Below are 14,487 nucleotides of genomic sequence, written 5' to 3'. Positions count from 1 at the left end.
TTGTTTAAGAAAACTTTAGTTAAAAAAAAAAAAATCCGTGGTCCTAATGATGGGACTTTAGGATACTACTGAGGGTTGTTGTTATTGTTGTTGTTGTTTAAGAAAACTTCAGTTAAAAAAAAAAAAATCCGTGGTCCTAATGATGGGAGGTAGAAAGAGGTAGTATTGTTAGATGTCCTGCCCTCTAACAAATGGGTTGAATGGGTTAGAAATTCGACCTTCATTTGGGTTAGAAGCCTGTTTATGATTTTCTGGTTCGAGAACCTTGTGTTTTCCATATAAACACTGAATGAACACTGAAGTTTCCAGGAACAGAGCTATAGGGTGCGTCCAGAGAGGACCATATTGTGGTCTGTGTGGAGTGCCAAAATGAAGGAGTCGCCATTTTGGGAAACCATGACCCTTGTGGTCACACCCCAGCGGCACGTGTCTGCTCCTTCTTGGATCTGTGTGACTGTCCCATCCAGTTATGCCACACGTAGGTGTGAGCATCCGACTACCTCGTCCTGTCTTCCTAGCAGAAACCCGTGTTTTTTCACTATAAATTGTTTCATTATAAATTCCTTTTTCATATCTCCTCTTTATTATAATTAGGGCCCAGTAGCAGTTGATTTGTTAAAGTAAGGGTAGGTAGTTTCTACTGTCAATGACTTTCTTTTTAGGACAATAAAGAGGGCTTTTCAAAATATTACCTGAAACATGAGGACATGGATCTGATGGAGCTGAGAACCCCTGCCTTGTGAGACTCTTTGGATTGATGCACGGGGTACTGCTTTTCAGTTACTCTCAGATTGCTGGAGTACGTTTCTTTGAGTTGCAGGGACAGGGTTCCTGTTGGGACCGACAAGCAGCTGTAGGGATTTGACAGAGTGCAATCGACGCTTCATTCAGGGGCAACGGCTTGCTTACCTCCTGTTTTCCCTTTGTTTGTCAATGTAAGGCCAGACTCCTTGACCTCCCTCAACAGTGCTGCTTCGTGGACACAGTTTTTTAAGTGTTTCAGAATCTCCATTAGTCCCTTTTGGAGACAGCCTTCGCTTCCCAATCTGATTTCAGCCGAAGCTCACCATCAGCTCTGGCCACACCAGCTCATCCTGTCTGGGAGGCTGAGGATCTTCTCCTTCCTGGGAAACGACTGTTGCCCGTTTTCTTCTTCAGGCAGCCAGAGCCATCCATCCTTTCACCCCACTGGACCTTGATAAAACTGGCACCTCGAGCCCTTCCTTCTGTAGGTTTGTTTTTCTTCTCCATTGCGCCCAGGGGTATTATAAATGAAAGGTTGGCTGGGGCTGGGCAGGCATTTTATTCTGATGAAATTTCCCCTGGGATTTTGTTATTACAGTGGAACGTGGGATCTCAAATCAGATTACTTGGGATCGAATCCTGCCTCCACCACTTACTAGAAGCTTTATGACTGGAAAAGCGCTTTATGGCTGAGAGGTGCTTTCCTTATCTGTGAAAGGGTAGTGGTAGTATTTGGAGGGTTAAACGATATAATGCACAGAATATGCTTAGCACCCGGTGCTTGACATAAATGACTCAGTCAGTAAACTTCAGCTTTATAATGGCGGTTGTTACCTCGCAGGATGTGAACTCATGCTGTAAGACTTTGTACTCATGTTCTCTTAGATGTTCTCTAAATTATTCAGTCAAGCAAAAAAGTCTTCTCTCATTTGCTCTGTGTGTGTGTGTGTGTGTGTGTGTGTGTGCCTGATGTCCCTTAGTGAGTTTTCCTGAGTTATTGCATGTTCTCAGGGGTGTAATTCCTTTGACTTTCCCATTTTTCCAATACCAGTAGTGGGCGCATTCAGCACGGGAATGCCCATGTCTGTGAGGCCCGTTTGCTTTCACTTTCCTGACTGCCTTCCTCCAGGTGGGCATTGGGAAGGAGAAATGTTGGAGGAAGGGCCAACAAAGTCAATTTGTGCTGCTAGAACGGAATACCGTAGCCTGGGTGGCGTAAACAGCACATGTGTACTTCTCCCAGTCATAAGGCCTAAGTCTAAGATCGAGGTGCTGGCAGGTTACGTGTCTGGTGAGGACCATCTTCCTGGCTTGCAGATGGCCCCTCTTCTTGTTATGTCCTCATGTGGCCGGGAAAGTGAGGGCTCTCATCTCTTCCTTTTCTTGTAAGGGCAGTAACCATCATGGGGGCCCCATTCTCACGACCTCATTTAAACTTAGTGATCTCCCAAAGATCCCACTTCTAGATACCAAAACTGGGGATTAGGGCTTCAACATCTGAATGTGAGGGAACAGAAACATGCAGTCTACAGCACTTTCTTTTCTAGAAATCTCCCTGAAGTCCTCTCTTCAGGATACCTTGGTATCCTCATTTAACAAATGAGGAAATTAAGACTCTAAGCCATGAGTTGAGTTGCTTGCATTGTCCATGGCCGCACAGGTTATAAGTGCCACTCCCTAGGTGACTGCACTCAAACATGAGAGCAGAATGAACCCCTGCATCATAGCCATCCAGAGAGCATACTCCCTTATTAATAACAACAAAGTGGGGAGACCCAGCTTGATCTTAAGACATGTCTGTGGTTGGGGTTCAGGTTCATTTGATTCTCAGATCTGCCACTCAGATGTTGAATGGGGTGTTAAAAGAGTACCTCTGGTGCTCAGTTTCTACACCTGTAAAATGGAAGTAATAATTGTGCCTTTTTACTGTTGAGGGGCTTTTATGACATGATGCAGGTGAGGCGGTTATCAGGAGGCTGATATGGTCAGTGTTTAGTGCACACTGAATGTTACTAGCTAAGATGTCTAATTAGCAGGGGCTTGGCTTTTATTGGTGGACAGTGTTCCTATTGTCATTTAGGGAGAGCAGAGTCCTAAGAGGATGGAGACACAAGTCAAGTTTTGGGTTGAGGAATGTGTCCCTCTGATGTCTAACCAGTGGGTAAAGCCAGAGATTCCATGAGAGCCCTAGTCTTAAAGCAAAAAACGGACATGGAGAAGGAGGAAAAGATGCTCGGGGAAGTGGTCAAGGAGGCGGTAAGGGAGAAGCCACTTCCAGAGTGCTCAGCAGGTGCCAAGCGTTTTCCTTTTGCTGTGCCACTTAATTGCAAAACCGCGCTGCAAGGTAGTGGATATTCTCACTTCACAGATGAGAAAAAAGAGGCCAGGTTAACTACCGGTTCAAAGTATTACAGTTAGAGAAGGGGTGGAGCCAAAATCAGAACCTGCCCAGATGCCAAAGCCCATGTCTATATACTGATGCAAACTTCCCCTCCAGCTACCCTGATCAGGTAAACTGAGGCATGCTGTGACAGGAAGGCTTAAGGAGGAGATGTCGTGGCTGCTCCTTAAACATCCTTCCCTTTCCACTGCCAGTTGCCACTATAAACTCTTCGAAAACGTGGTAATGGTTTTGAATTTTCCTGTCATATCAATTTGATATGAGAAATTTGGGATTTCCAAATTGACAGAGAAGCCCGATTTTAAAGATGCTGGAAGGCAAACATCTGTGAAAAATCACAGGAACAATGTCAACATCTGTCCTGGTGAAAAGAAATTGCTGAGGTTCTCAATTTACAGTCAATCAATCTTGGGAGGCCAGGATGCTTGCACATTTAAATGCATGTTGGAGCTATAGGAATGGCTAATTAATTTAGTTTGCATGCCTGTAAGATTTTTCATTGTTTCCAGTTAAAAAAAATCTTTTTTGAATAGAGAATGTGTGCATATGTCAAAAAAAGTTGAAAGAGTACAAAAGAAGTGTACAGTGCAAGGGAAACCTCTCGCATCCTAACTACAGGTTCCCCTTTCCCAAACTTAACAGGTGTTGGTGGCTACTCTTGAAACCTTCCAGAGGGTTCTCTCTTCATACAGAAGTATACACGTATTTATAGTTCTCCTTCCAGTTTTTAAAAGAATATAGATGACAGCACACTGTACACATTATTCTGTGTCTTCATTTTTTTCACATAAGAATACGTGTTTGTTGCACATCCGTACTCATTTAGGGGCCTTATTCTTCTTAGTGGCTGTGCAGTATTCCAGCAGGGGCCGTGTATAAGTTAACCAGTTCCCTTTTGGTGAACATTCAGGGTGTTTTCTGTGGCTTTCCACTGCGATTTATGCCTGAAGGTATACCTAGTGTATGTGTGTGTTTTCCTCCGTTGGATGGACGCTTGGAAGCAGAACTCCTGCGCGCAGAGGATGAGCATTTACAGTGCGGTGTCTTCCCGTCCCAAGGGAACATTTTCTTATTTACCTTGAAGGGAGCATCACCTTCTTCAAGGAGATCGGTAGGCTCAGTGACCATCCACAGATGCCCTGACCATCTTGCTCCGTCCTGGCTTCTTCCTGAGCGTGAGAGCTGTAACAATTTGTGTGTGTGTGTGTGTGTGTGTGTGTGTGTGTGTGTTACATCTTTGGGGTTTTTCCATGCACCACTGAGATCCTATACTCTGAGGAAAACAAACTTCTGCATATTTACTGTTACCCCATTCCACAAGGTTTGATGTGTTTTGTTTTTTTCCTTTATCCCAAACTTCTTTATCCTGTAGTTTCCTTCTTTATCCTAGTCCTGCACAAGCTCCTTTTCCCTCCAGGTCTCATACACCCAGTCTTGCCAAGCCGAGGGAAACCCAGACCCTTTTGGTTTAAAACCTAGACTTCCTGAATAAAAAGTCAGTTCAGGATTCTCAAGGCAGCCTGGCTTTTAAGCCTTAATCAGTTGAAGGCTTCTCTTATCGTTGTCTTCCTGGTTTGGTCTTGGGCTTTCTGCTGGGCACTGCAGCCCCCCCGCCCCTGGGCCGGACCATGATGGCCCTCGGTCCCCAGTTGCTGGAGAGTTGGCCGCTGACATCTCAGGGCTCAGTTGTGCTCCTGCTGAAGGAAGCAGCACAGTTTGGGGGAGTCCTTTCTCCCAGAGTCATCCTGTATCCAGGGACTGATTCTTGAGGGTTACAAAGGCCATATCCCTTGCCTCAATTCGGGATACCTCTGAAGGGGTGCCCTGTGGGATTGCCTCACCTGTCTCTAGCAGCTGTTCCATAGTTCTGCTCCTCCCTCTGCTCCCCAGTAAACCGCCTGCACACACATCTCCATGCCTGCATTTGTCTCCCTGAAACCTGACCCCTCTCGGGCTTGTCAGCAGGGTGTGGGTATGGAGCAAGAGGGCTACCCCCCGCCCCGCCCTGCTGGGGGACACCTGCTCCCAAGTACCCCTGGGGAGGGATAATGTGCCTGATGCCCATGAGGTAGGTCCTGTGTAGGGAAAGTGTGGACAGAGGTGGCCTCTGGTTCTTCCTGGATGTGTCTTCTTTCAACCTGCTTCCATTGTGTACTCTGCTACCCAGAAGCATCTTCCTCATTTGTAGACTAAAGGGTTGGCTAAGTAGGTCTGAGGTGTTCAAATCTTGCACATCCCCAGGAAAGGTTTGGCCCTTGTCTGGCTGCTGGGAGATAATCTCACAGTCCTTGGAATGTTCTGCCTGATAAGAGCATCTCTGTTTACCTGTGTCTTTGGGACATGCCAGATAATCTATGCTAACAGTGGGATTTATGGTGACGTTTAAGTGAACTTAATGTGTCAGGCCTGGGGCCCCGTGGTGGCATCTGTTTGCCCTCTGGAGGGGCTGGAGACGGAGTGACTAAGACCATCCCCGAGGATGCGCCGTGCCTGTGTGACCAGCACTTAGCAAAGCCTCTGAGAACCAAGGCTTCAGCAAGCTTCTCTGACAACACTTTGTAGGTGTTGTCACACATCTTTGCTTGGAGACATAGGTGTTGTGTTTAAGACTCCATGGGGGAGAGGACAGTGGGAAGCTAGTACCTGATCTCTCCTGGACCCAGCCCTAGGCACTTACATGTTTTTAAATTAAAAAATTATCAAAGTTTCTAAACACTTTTCCTAGCTTCTCTGAGATATAATTGACATATAACTTTGGGGATGTGTAAGGTGTGCAGTGTGATGGTCTGGTGCACAGATATTGTGAACGATCTCCACAGTGAGGGTAGTCACTGCTTCCCTCACTCACACTACCTTTGCTCTTGTGAGGAGAGCATTTAAAAACTTCCACGTGTACGATACAGTATTACCTCTAGTTGCCGTACTGTGTATTAGATCTCCAGAACCTATTCATGTTTAAAAAAATTTTTTTAAGGTTTTATTTATTTGGCAGAGAAAAAGAGACACGGGGAATGGGAGAGGGAGAAGCAGACTCCCTGCTGAGCAGGGAGCACCCATGTGGGGCTCGATCTTAGGAACCTGGGATCTTGACCTGAGCCAAAGGCAGTCGCTTAATGACTGAGCCACCCGGCACCCCCTAGAGCCTGTTCATCTTATAACTGGAAGTATGTATCCTTAGACCGGCAGGACCTCGCTTCCCCAGCCCCTGACAACCACCATTTCTACTCTTTGTTTCTAGGACTTTGGCTTTTTTTTTAGACTCCGCATATGGGTGAGATCATACAGTATTTGTCTTTCTCTGACTGACTGACTTCACTTAACACAGTGCCCTCAGTGCTGTTGATGGGATTGCAAATGGCAGGTTTCCTGCTTTTTAAGGGCTGAATAATGATTCATTATATTCACGGAATCTAATTGTCCATCAAAGAGCATTTAGGTTGTTTCCATGCCTTGCCTCTTGTTAATAATGCTGCAGTGGACATGCGAGTGTGGGTTATCTATGGGGAATATCCTGATTTCATTTTCTCTGGATATGTACCCAGAGACCCAGAAGTGGGATTGCTAGATCATATAATAATTTTACTTTAAGTTTTTTGAGGAACCTCCGCACTCTTTTCTAGAATGGCTGTACCAATTTGCATTCCCACCAGCAGTGCACAAAGGTTGCTTTTCTCCATGTCCACACCATTGCTTTGTTTTCTCTTATCCTTTTGTTGACAGCCATGCTAATAGGTGTGATGTGATATCTCACTGTTTGAGTAGTGATGTTGAGTGTGTTTTCATGTATCTGTTGGCCATTTTTGTATGTCTGCTTTGGAAAAATGTTCAGAGCCTCTGCCCATTTTTATGATAAAAATTTTTGGGGGGGATCTAAACTTTTAGATATATTCTCTTAGTAACTTCCAAATACACAATGCATTGGTCTTTGGCAGTGTCCGTCACAACTCAGGAACCTGGGCACACATATGGTCTCACTTCCCCTGTGGGAGAAATCACGGGCCTAGAAGATTCCTCCTGGCACTGAGCTGTGGCGCCCCATGGGAGGGGTGATGTGGATAATGTGATATTGTTCTTTTCACCTTCTTCAACACATCTCATCTCAGTTTTTTTCCCTCTAGTGTGTTAGAACTTTTCCCTGGGATGCTGGAATTCTACAAAGGCTATCTCAATCAAGTATGATTGTCTGACTTGGTGTTCATTGGGGGAAAAATGGTAGAAAATGTTTATTTTGCCGTGTTGATCTGCCCTACGTACTCTTTCCCTTTGCTGTTTTAAATTGTATCCCTTCACTTGCAGTAAGCCATACTGTAGTGTGATGGCCTTTTGTAGTTCTTTGAGTCCTTCTAGCAAATTTTTCAGACCTTAAAGTGGTCTTGGGGACCCTGAAACTAGTCACTGTAGGCAGAGACCATCTTCTGTTTAGCTTCCCAGTGAGGGACAGGTTATGGGTGTTGGGTGGGGTGGTGGTGAGTAGAAGCACATTCCAAAGTTCTAGGTATTGTTCTAGGTGTTGGTGATAGAGCTATAAACCAAGTACATGGGACTTATGTTTTAGTGGGTAAGATGGATAAAAAACCCTAAACTCACAAAACCAAAAACTTGACAAATACATATTAGCATCTTACGAAGTATTGATGAGTTTCTGTGAACTTAAAGTTACCTGAGTCTCCCCAGTCCTGTGAGCTAGCTCCTTCTTGCCTCTCCAGCTCATCTTTCTCACCACATTCTTACCATCATTTTCAGCATGCAGTTTCTTCTAACACGTGACACTCCTTCTCACCCCAGGGCCTTTGCACATATTGTTATCTCAAAATCAGTGCTTCCTCTCACTTTTTACTTGGATAACTCCTTATCGTCCTTCTACTCTAAATTAAAAGTCATGACCTAAGGGGAGCCTACCTTGATCCTCCTTTCCCAACCATTTGGATCTACAGTTATATACTAACAGCATCCAGTGGTCTTTAACTTTTTCTCAATGATAATGTTTTTATTTTTTATTGCAGTCATTTTTCTGAGTGACTGGCAATTTGGATGTGTTGATGATCAAGGTGAACCCTTTAAGCAAAGTGGTACGATCCCTGTAAAAATTCAGAATCTGGCACTAGATCTTGTCTCTAATTTTGCCAAGTCACGTTCTTCTCTGTGGGTGTCTGAGTTTTTACTCTAGACCTGCCAGCGGTAAGTATTCTGCTGAGCGGCTGGCTCCACTGTCTCCAGGAGCTTTCTGCAGTGGCTTGCCTCTTCATCTTTGCTGATTTGTCTGTTGCCCTCCGTTAGACTGGCTGACAGGAGAGCTGGTGGGAACTTGAAACCTTCCCACAGAAGGTGAAGAAGAGGGGGATCTCAGTAAGCAGGGAGCTCTGTGCCCATAGTTGGCAGTTTTGACTTCTAATTTTAGGCCCAGGGAGGAAGCTGATTTCTGTGATGCGGGCGGCCACATGCTTTACTAAGGGCCAAATTTAACAAATAGCTAAAATATGTATGAAATTGTTACAAATGTGGGTTTTCCTGGGACTTATGTTTCAGGGTACCTTGGGAGAGTTTGCTATGTGATTGCATTGCGGTATGAATAATGGGTGGCATATGAATTCTCTAAAACGACAGCCATAAGGGATCATGGTGATTAGGGCTGGTATTATGGGACTAGTTGGTTCTTGCTTGCTGAAGTTAGTGTGAGGCTGGTGTGTTCTTCTTTGAGGCATTAAGACATATGAGGGTTGGGCGCCTGGGTAGCTCAGTTGGTTAAGCATCTACCTTCAGCTCCTGTCATGATCCCAGGGTCTGGGGATCGAGACCCGCATCGGTCTCCCTGCTCAGCAGGCAGCTTGCTTTTCCCTCTGCCTCTGCCACCTGCTCATGATGTCTCTCTCTCTCAGATAAAAACAAAAACAGAAATAAACAAACAAAAACAGACCTATGAGGGTTTGGTTTGGGAATGCCCAGGCCCTCCTAGCCCTTTATATTCCCAGGGTCTTCTCTTTGCTGATGTGGCCTTGGGTTCTCTGCTTCCTGTTGGGAACAGGAGCACACTGGGGGTCCCTGATGAATATACCAACCACCCTCCCAACATGTTTCTGCTTCCTTTCAGGGGTTAACTCCAGAAGATGAATATTTTGTTACGAACCTAACATTTTTACGGAGATCTTCCACTGTATGGTGTTTGGGAAATTCAACTTCACCATTTACTAGACTTGTAAAATTAGGGAAACACCTTCATCTTTTGAACCTTATTTTTGTATTGGATGCTGTTTTTGATTTGTCTGACTTGGTCTGCCATTTTTTTTCTGGGAAAGCTTTCTCCTTCCTATGATTCTCCTCCCTCTCTTTTTACCCTGTGGTTCCTGGGGGGAGCTTAGATGTTTATTCATTAATTCATTCACTGTATATTCACTGAACATTTTCCCTGTGAGCGACCCGGTGCCAGATGCTGGAGAAGTGGGGAATAAGGCAGGCCCAGCTCTAGGAACTCAGAGATGTGTAAACTGAAACTGACGGGGTGTGGAAAGGGTGGTATTGTAGAGGTAGCAGATAAGGCCCAGAAGTGGTCCCAGTGAGGGAATATACCATGGAGCAGGGTGAGGCAGAGAAGCAAAAGTTCATGGAGGTTAAGATTCTTCAGCTGGATCTGGAGGCTGAATAGGAGTTTGTCATGCAAACAGGTCGGGGGACGGGCACGCCATGCAGCTCAGTAGAGGCAGCCAATACTTTCTGCCTGTTCAGCATGCATCTGCTGCTCTCCCAGTAAGAAAAATTTACTTCGCACAGTCCCTGGTCCTCAAGGTTGATCCTTAGGCAGCACACACAGCCCCATTGGTTATTTATGGCCAGTGTCTGCTCTAACTGCTAGGTCCCTGTGACATGCTGGTTGGTAACCGTTTTGAATGTCACTCCTCTCTTTCCCGTATTTCTGGGCTCTGTGGTTTGTCAGGGGCATTTTCTTACCTACTTTTTTAGGGGTGAGCTTGTGATCCAGCTCTGGACCAAGAACTTACCCACATCCTAACCACGGTGACTGACTTGCGTTTGCATCAGTCGGGGTGACCTGAGCCAAGTGTCAGTCCACTGGAGTTGCTAAATTGGTTGAGTACAAGCTGAAAGTTGTTGAGGAGAGTTGGCGTATGAGAGGAGCTGTCTGAGAATGCAGCCCTTGCAAAGGGAGGAAGAGCTCAGCAGTGAGGTACAGATTCCTGTCTGCATCATCAGAGCTCATCAGAGCTCCTGGGTCTAGCCATGCCTGAAGCTACCTCTAGGTATACGTTAATAAACCATTTATGTTTTGTTTAGGCAAGTTTGATTTGAGTTTCATTTGCGTCAGAAAAAATCTGACTATTGCAAATCATTATGCAGCCAACTGCATTTATTCTGACGTCTGAGATGTTCACAGTGAAAATGACAACAAACTATTTCTGAGACATCTGCTGGAAGCATCTGCCATTTTCCTGCTGTCTCCTCTAACCAGTGTTGTCCAAGAGACAGCTTGGCTCGGTGTAGAAACACAAGGGATTTGGAGTCAAATAGATACATCATTTACCAATTGAGTAATCTTAGGCATAATACTTAGTTTCTGTTCCTCTGTTTTCTCATCATTAAGATGGGGATAACAGAGTTGGCATGAGCAGTAAGTAAGTTAATGTCACTCTAGTAACATACGAGCACATAATTAAATATCGAATTTTGTCTGTCGCATGTGGAGAGGAGTGGAGAATGCGTTGGCAGTCGCTTCTTCCTGTCTCTCGTGCCTTGACATAGGAAGTGTCTGACCAGCTGTGATTTGGATGACCAATCCCACCTGCTGGGAGATGGTGGAATGAATTCGAGGGAGGCTAAGGGGGACGTGCTTGCTGATTTGGGTTGCTTGGCATCTCTAGCACTTCCTAGACTTTCACTGCAGCCCTTCCTGGATCTTTTGGGCTCCTGACAGCAGCTGTTTTTGAAAGCTGCGCTGGACTCACTGCTGGGGGAAGAAACAGATGCAAAGGTCCCTGTGGGGAGCTGCCAGGGCCCAGAGGACCAGTGGCGTGCCATCCATCACGTGGCCAGTTTCCAGCTCTTCCCAAGGTGAATCTCATCGTGCCTTCCATTTCCTCACTGTCTGCTAGGGAATGAATGTTTGTGTCCCTCTCACATTCAAAGACTGAGGCTCACTCCATGGTGTGATAGTATTGGGAGGTGAGGTTTTGGGGAGATGATTAGGTCCTGAGGGTGGAGCCTTCATGAATGGGGTTCATGCCCTTAGATGAGAAACATGGAAGATACGTTCTGTCTATGCTCAGTGAGGACACTGTGAGAGGACAGCTGTCTGCAAGCCAGGAGAGCTCTTCCCAGAACCCTCCCGTGCCGCCACTTTCACCTTGGATTTCTCAGCCTTTTGACTTGTGAGAAATAAGTGTCCGTTGTTTAAGTGCCCCCAGCTGTGCTGTATTGTTATAACAGCCTGAGCTTTCTAAGACAGTGTCCCTGACACTGCATTTCAGAAATGGAGGGGTTGGACTCTACATACTAGAACTTTGGTCCAGGGGGGATGAAGAACATGAAGGGTATAAACCTTGTTCCCCAAGATAAGGGATCTAGAATTGCAGCAAATGTCATAAAACAGTGCTTTTCTGATTCAACTCTGCCTTTTCTGTGAGAATTCAGCTGCTTTCAAATTCCTTTCAGCTGGTCCTGAGAATCCAGGAAAGTTTTCTTTCTGTTCCAGAATATAGCAGTCTTATACACTCTACCAGGAATACCATTTCATCCACCAACTATTTTCTTAGCCCATAATTTTTTCCCACCCTTCTTTCTCCTTCTTTAGAAACTTGTCCTTCCCAGAATGCTGGAAGATTCGAACTTTGTATATAGGATTCTTTTGGCTCTGGGCGTGGCCAGTTGTATCAAGGGGCAAATACGGGATCAAAGCCAGGCCATGTGGACTCTCTCTCAAGAGCTTGGAATTTAGAGTCTCTGAGCTGATCACCGGTCGGTGCATGAACCTAGAGGGGATGAAGATAGATGATAGCATAGGCTTGTCTGGCCCATGGGTATCTCTAGCAGCGGAAATGGGTAAGGGGGCTGGGTAGGGAAAGAAGCTCATAAACAGGGACATAGGAAGGACAGATGGGCAGTCCTAGAAAGACAGAGGTAGGCTGTGTTGGCCTTTACTGGTTTCTGCCATGAAGCCTTGCTGTACTTCTTTGGGTTTTCTGTGTTATGGGTTGAATTGGGTCCCCCCAAAAGGTATGTTGAGGCTCTAACCCACCGTACTCAGAATATGACCTTATTTGGAAACACGGTCATTGCAGATGTGGTGACTGAAGATGAGGTCATACAGGAGTAGGGTGGATCTTTAGTCCAACTTGTGTTCTTAAAAGTAGAGAGGAATTTGGACCCAGGCATGGGCACAGGGAAGACCAGCACGTGGAGATGAGACAGAAATGGGAGTGATGCTCCCATAAGCCAAGAAATGTCTGGGGCTGCCAGAAGCAGGGAGGCAGGGAAGGGTCCTCCCCTAGAGGCTCCTGAGGGATCATGGCCCTGCCAACACCTTGTTTTCACACCTCTGCTCTCAAGAGCTGTGAGAAAATGAATTTCTATTGTTTTAAGCCACCCTGTTTGTGGTACTTTGTTGTGTCAGCCCTGGGAAACTAGTAGATGCTGTATCCTTCTTGAGTGAGCTCTGTACCTTCTAATGAGATTATCTCCATCTAAGGGTCTAGATCCAGATATCAGCCTGCAGTGACATCACAGGACAGAGGAACATATTGAACTGTGCCACAAGTGAGTGAGCAGCAGGGGCCAGGCTGGGTAACTACAAACCAGATGCCCTGGGCTCTTCCGTGGATTAGTTGCTCGGTAAAGAACGGGCTAGAGGGGGAATCTGGAGATTAAGAGAAACTCAGAAAGGTACTTCTGAAGAGAAGGGCACCTCACCTCTGCAGTATTCTCCCCTAAAATGCACAACTCTGGTCTAATTGTGAGAAGCTGAGATCGAGGGACATTCTGCAATATCCCTGACCAGTACTACCGCAGAAAGCCAAGGTCATGAAAAGGAAAGGCTGAGAAACCGTCAGAGACCAGAGGAGCCTAAAGAGACATGACAACTACATGTAATGGGGTTTTGTGGCCTATGCTTTTTGAGTCCTATCCAGAAAAGTCGTTGCTAGAACCAGTGTCAATTCACAATAGCCAGGATATGGAAATAACCCAAGTGACCAATGATGGATGAATGGATAAAGAAATGTCACACACATAATCACACAGAAGTACTATTCAGGCATTAAAAAATAAATATATCTTGCCATTTGCAACGACATGGATGAGGCTGGAGGGCTTTATGCTCAGTGAGCTAAGCCAGGCAGAGAAGAGCAAATCCACCTGGAGATGGTGGGTGATCCCTGAGCCACAGCCCATGTGTCTCTGAGGAACAGCCTTCCTTGGAGAGAAGAAGGTAGAAGGGGCAAGATGTGAACTGGTTTAGTTTTTAAATTTCACCAAATAAAGTAGAATCTAAGAGGAAGGAAAAGGTTTACTTGTATACTTCTATGTGGAATCTGAAGAAGTCAAACTCATAGAAACGGAAAGTAAAACAATAGTTTCCAGAGGGAGGGGGAAATGGGGAGATGCTGGTCAAAAGGGTACAGACTTCCAGTTCTAAAGATGAATAAGTTATGGGGAGGTAACGTACAGCACAGTGAGTGTGGTCAATAATGCTGTATTGTATGCTTGAAATGGGCTAAGAGAGTAGATCTCAAGCGTTCTCGTTACACACACAGACATGGTAACGATGAGAGGTGATGGATGTGTTGATTAACTTGATGGTGGTTGTCATTTTGCAGTGTATACATGTGTTAAATTATGTTGGACATCCTTAATATATACAATTTTATTTGTTCACTATCCCTCAATAAAGGTGGAAAGATAAAAGAAAAAATGGAATGTTGTGTCCCAAATGGGATCTTAGAGCAAAAAACACAAATTAATGAACAAATTGGTAAAATGCAAATGCAGTCTGGGGTTTAGCTAATAGTAGTGTTGGCTTCTTGGTTTTGACAGATGTGCCACAGTGATGCAAGGTGGGAACACAGGGGAAACTGATGCCAGGTGAGGGGAAAATGGGAGGTCTCTGTGCTATATCTGCAGATCTTCTGTAAATTCAGAATTATTCCGAAATAAGGTTTACTCAAAAAAAGAAAAAAGAAGGGGCATCTGGGTGGCTCAGTCGGCTAGGTGTCCGGCAGTTGATTTCAGCTCGGTCATGATCTTAGGGTCATGGGACCCAGCCCTGTGTCAGGCACCCTGTGCAGCAGGGAGTCTACTTGGGATTCATATTCTCTCTCTCTCTCTCTCCCTCCTCCTCTGCT

Source organism: Mustela lutreola, chromosome 17 (assembly GCF_030435805.1).
Source record: "Mustela lutreola isolate mMusLut2 chromosome 17, mMusLut2.pri, whole genome shotgun sequence".
Classification (NCBI taxonomy): domain Eukaryota; kingdom Metazoa; phylum Chordata; class Mammalia; order Carnivora; family Mustelidae; genus Mustela; species Mustela lutreola.
This window is presented reverse-complemented; position numbering follows the sequence as displayed.